Raw genomic sequence first — 6,011 nt, 5'->3', positions numbered from 1 at the left:
CTCACATGAAACAGATTTAATATGAACATAAATTTCAATTAAATGCACAAAGGTGACATTTTATTGGATTCTAATATGCTTAGGTTCTCTCTGCTATGAAATTCCCATTGTGCACAAATGGTCCAATGACTTTTTTTTCGATAATGAATGCAAACCTAGAGTTAATCCTTCTCCCTCAGTGTATTAACCCCAAATCTCACTTCTAATAACTCTATTCTCTTCTCCTTAAAAAATCATTCTAATTACTTTCAATCATTTTCTGCTATAAAGTTCACTAGGTTTTTGTTATTTACACATATTCCATATAGTTATGAGCGAAGAATGTGTGTCTCTATTAAATTCAAGTATTCAGATCAAGGAGCCTGTGGACAAAAGGCATTATTTTAAGGCTTTTTTTTAATTCATTTATTCACATGTGCATACATTGTTTGGGCCATTTCTCCCCCCTACTCCCCACCCCCTCCCTCTCATTCCAACCCCCCCTCGCTTCCAGGCAGAATCTGTTCTGCCCTTATCTCTAATTTTGTTGAAGAGAAAACAAAAGCAATAATATGAAAGACAAAGTGTTTTTGCAAGTTGAGATAAGGATAGCTATACAGAGATTCCTAGCATTGCTTCCATGTACAAATGTATTATATCCCAAGTTGATTCACCTCTGACCTTTTCACTAGTTCCTGATCCCCTTCTCATATTGACCTCTGTCACTTTAAGGTTTCTATATTAGTTCCTCTGCAATGGGGACATCAAACACTTTCCTGTTTTGGGTTTCTTACCTATCCCCATACCTCCCGTATGTGCTCTCCCCTTAGTATGTGACCCAAGTCCAACCACCTTGCTGTATTTGCCCAAGATCTAACATATGAGAGAGAACATACGATTTTTGGTCTTCTGAGCCTGGCTAACCTCGCTCAGAATGATGTTCTCCAGTTCCATCCATTTACTTGCGAATGATAAGATTTCATTCTTCTTTATGGTTGAGTAAAATTCCATTGTGTATAAATACCACATTGTCTTAATCTATTCATCAGTAGTGGGGCATCTTGGCTGTTTCCATACTTGGCTATTATGAATAGCGCTGCAATAAACATGGGTGTGCAGGTGCCTCTGTAGCAACCTGTGTCACATTCTTTTGGGTATATCCCCAGGAATGGGATTGCTGGATCATATGGCAGATCTATGTGTAGATTTTTAAGACGCCTCCAAATTTTTTTCCAGAGTAGTTGCACTAACTTGCATTCCCACCAGCAGTGTATGAGGGTTCCTTTTTCCCCACATCCTCACCAACACCTATTGTTAGTGGTATTTTTTATGACGACTATTCTAACAGGGGTTTTCTGATGTTTTCTCCTGGGAATTGCTCCTGATGAAATGTGCACATTAGGGTGGGGTACATAGAGTCTAAAGCAGATACTTACTATTATGGCTTAAAATTTGTTGACCAACAGTTCATAACATTTTTTTCAAGCAAGACATGTTTTTTAAAAAATATAATCTAAGTATAATCTGTTTTCAAAACTGAGCTTTAAAGCATTTTCTCTACAATCTCTCCTGCTTCCCTTTCTCCACCTTACTGCTTTGGCTCTCTTATCCTTCTTGGCTTCCAACTTCTGGTAATGATCTGCAGTTTGCCCCTTTTGTGAAATCACTGGGCACATGACCCTGGAATGATCTACTACAAAGACCCTAAGTTATAAGTGAAAAAACTGAGTCTTACAGATTTTAAAGAAACCAGTTCAGCATCATGCAGCTAGCTCATTTGTGGTTGATTAAGAGCTAGTATATTTTTCAAAATACTAGGCTGCATCATAAAGATGGATAACTAAAAGTTATTTTTAAATGTGTTTCCCCTAGGAGGGTAAATCATTCAGTGGGAAAAATTGGGATGACTTTAGGATTTAACTTAAAAATTGTTTTAAAGCTACAAATGCAAAGGTATGAAAAAGATAGAACAAGAGCAAGAACAGAAGCCTGACTCACAGTTCATCCACCCCACTCCAGCCACGATGACCTTCCCTTTAGTGGGGGATGGAGAAAATGGATTTTAAATCCTATCTTACCAGACGACCTTAGTCGAGACCATTTCAATCATTCTAAATATTTTTATAACCTTGTCTGCCTCAGAATTCTTCTTGAGCTGCACATTTACATGGACTATGTATGGATACATTTTTGTCAAGCCATTAAAAATGTCTACATATACCCCAGGATAAAACTTTCAATACATTTTTGCAAACAATGAGATCTCTCAAGTGACTCTTCCCAAAATTAAGCAGATCTTCTCAATTTTTTCCCCATTAATACTTACATAAATAGATAGGATTTTATTTGAAATGTAGTTTGTCTTATGAAAAACAAAAGGGAAAATATTAGATTCAGCTTTTAAGGGACATTTGATTGCAGAAGTCAAAAAATGTATAAAAATAAGTTAACTCTATTCTGGTGTGCTGAAGTACCAAGAATTGTGATTTTGCACAAACCTTTTCATTGTTAAATATTTATAGAAGGAGAAAAGTACCCATGAAAAAGTTGGCAAAAAAGCAGAAGATAAAATATTTCTGCGATAGACAAAGTAGGGGAAAAGAATAATGTAACTGACAGTTTACCATGTGTTGGACCTTCGACTTATAGTCTTATTTTATCCTAATAAATTAAGGAATTTTATATGTACTTAACCTATGAAGGAGGAAATGAAGCCCTAAGTTCATATATAGTTAAGGAGCCATGGAAAAATAGACTCAAATGTTGCCCCTCAGATTTTCACTGTTCTTTCCTAGGATTATTGTAACAGCTTCCTGTGAGATCTCCCCCACCTACAATTGACTGTCCTCAAATCAGTCACTACCCAGGAAACACAGCCTTACTAAAATGGAAAGCAAGCTGTGTCCCTGTCCCCTGTTTGAATCATTCTGGTTAGGGCTTTTGTTTGTACTCAGGATAAAATGCCATTATTTTCCCAGGTCTACAAACCCTAACTGGTCTGGCTTCTATCTCCAACCTCATACCCTATCAGTCACTCACTCAGACCCTTCAGCCACAGTACCTTCCTTCTGTTCTAAGAATGCAAACCCTAATCCAGCTTTGACTTTTCAACATGCTACTCCCTCTGACTGTCCTAGTCTTTCCTTTAGGTCAGGTTATGGCAAAACAGATCTACAGGCCATATCTGACACCCTCACCCCTGTCTGTTCTTGCAAATAAGGTTTCGCAGGTCTGCAAGCACCCTCATTCTTTGTTATGTCTATGGCTGCTTCCACAATACAATGGTGGAGCTGAGAAGTTGACAGAGACCAAATTAGCTGCAAAGCTTAAAATATTTATTATCTGGTCTATTGCAGAAAAAAAGTTTTACATAAAAGCATTTTCTCTAGTTTGTGGACTGGCTGCCTCTGTCTTATCATTCCTAAGAGGTTTTCACCTCAATCACCACCTCCAAAGAGAGTTTTCTCTTATCACCCAATCTAACATGGCCTCTTGCCACAAACCATATCACCTGTATTATTGTCCATTATTTATTAACTTATTCACTATCCACCTCCCCTGTCTAGAATATGTGTTCCATGGGAAGATAACATTTTAAGTGTAACTACATTTTGAAGTTATTAACAGAATAATATCTTAATAAATATATTTAGTAAATGAATGCAAAGATAAAATGTTTGATTTTTATTGCTCTAAAAGCTCAAGATTTTCCATTATATTATGTTCCTTTCTAACAACAAAAGACTGTCTAGCCACATGAAATAACAAAAAGAATGAAGCAAATTGGGCTCCATTCTGCAAATCACTTTCATATTCAGTGGATATAGATATCACACCACCCTCAGGAAAACCACAAAGCCTATGAAATGCAGAAGACACATTTGTAGAGTGTACTCCAACTTAATTGGCAGTGTCACATCGCATATCTATCTATAACAACCAGGCACGAGCATCTGGAAGGTTTCCACAGGGAAGGAAGTTTGTTCTGGATTAGTCCTAGAAAACACTTCAAAGCATGCAGTTTTTCATTTGAGCTCAGCAACTTTGCTTTTTTCTTTTCCCTCCTTCCACTGATGTAATTACTGTCTTCCTGCTGACTAATCCTGGCATATATACAACACTCAGTTTAAAACTACCATGATCTGAAAGTGGGTGTCCACCAGAATTCATATTCTGGAACCTTACACTTAATTTGACATTATTAAAAGGCACGCTTTTAGGGAAGTGATTAAATTATAAGGGCTCTGCTGTCATGAATTGGACTAGTGTCTTTTATTTAAAGAGATTTGAGTGAATTTTTTTTTGCCCTTTTTGCCTTATGAGGATATAGGAGGCACCATCTGTGAAGAATAAACCTTCACCAGGTACTTAATATGCTAGAGATCTTGAAGTTCTCAGCCTCCAGAACTGTGAGCAGTGATCTTCTGCTGTTTGTAAATTACACAGTCTAATGTATTTTGTTATACAAGCCTGAATGGACTAAGACAAAAACTCATAAGCAAGACAATTGTCCACATTCCTAATAGTTTATTTCCTTTTAATTTTTGTTCATTTTGAAGTTCATTTTTTATATACTTTTACCTGCTACTGAAATTTGGTGCCAATGTGGTGGTCATATAAACAAAGAAGTGGCAGTAAGTCAGCTCATGTGCTGCCCCTTTCTTGAGAAAGCTCATCCTTAAGAGCCAATTGTCTTCCTTTAGGTGGTCATTAAGGGATAGGGGTGTCAAATCCTTTGGCAAGCCAAATTACTAGCACTACCTCCTGGTTGTCGCTGACTGTGTAATATACTATCAAGAAATTCTTGCTTGGGCTCTGATTACCTGGGACATCCTCAATTGATTTATAAAGCTATGAAGTGAAGTTATAGGATTAGATGATCTCTAAATCCCTTCAGTTCCAAGAACCTGTGTTTTATGATAACTGGCAGGGACTTCAAGGCAGTGAGCGAGTATATGGAGGATTGGCAGTGAGGTTGTATTGACAGGAAATAGAGTGTTGTGTGGTTTGAGGATAATTCCTGAATTTATGTGATCCTCAGTTTCCTGGGTATGATATGGAAATAATAATGCCCACTTCTTCTGTAGACATGAGAATTATAATTCACTAATTGTGTGAAGCACTTAGAGCTGTACCTTTCTAATAAATAGAACCTATTTTATTGTTATTTTTCCAGTATGTTCTAGTTTCAATATATTTACAGTAATATGATACCACTACACTGGTTATATTTTTTATGAAATCATTATCCTAGAAAATGGGACATACTAGAGATAAATTTTAAAGGACTGGAAGAGTAGGGAAGAGTTGATAACATGAGCCAACAGAATGAGAGCTTGTATCAAAATTCATAGAGTTAAGCACAGGTCCCCACATGAACTATGGCCTATTTCTTTCTTTAAATAAAAATCTTGCTCTCCAGGGGGACCCTTATTAAAGATCTCTGTGAATGTAAGGGAGAGATAGGTAAGAAAATTTGGCCTTTATCTTTGAGCTAACAAACAGCTCTTAATAATGTAAAACAAGATGGAACCTACCTTATTAGAACCAAGATTTAGAAAGGAAGGAGCAAGCTTTGGGTAGGTGGTATCGGCCCAAATATGGTTAGAGGGGGCCTATCTTGTACTGAGGAGACTTGGGAATTGGTAAAATTCCTTATTATATTTACCAAATTTCTTAGCATTGAAAACCTTTACTTTCTAAACTTATCCAATTTATTCTGTGTAATGAAATGAAGAAAATCATATTCTCCAAAATTTCTCTTAGGGAAACTTTATATTTATTCAAAAGAAATTACTTTCTTTGGAGTATGAGACCCTAAGGAAATGCTCAAGTAACACAATACAGCAATTAAATTGTTCTGCCTAATGAAGGGATGAGGAGTTTTAACAAGAGAGAATCTTTGAGAGGGAAAAAGGGGCCAGTGAGTCAGGAAGATAGTGGGAGTTCCTGAAGAAAGTAGCAGGAGTGGAAAACCCCTATTGAATAAGTGGCAAACTGATTCAGGAAAAGGTTAGAAATGCTAATTGTAG

This window comes from Castor canadensis, chromosome 11 (assembly GCF_047511655.1).
Source record: "Castor canadensis chromosome 11, mCasCan1.hap1v2, whole genome shotgun sequence".
Classification (NCBI taxonomy): domain Eukaryota; kingdom Metazoa; phylum Chordata; class Mammalia; order Rodentia; family Castoridae; genus Castor; species Castor canadensis.
This window is presented reverse-complemented; position numbering follows the sequence as displayed.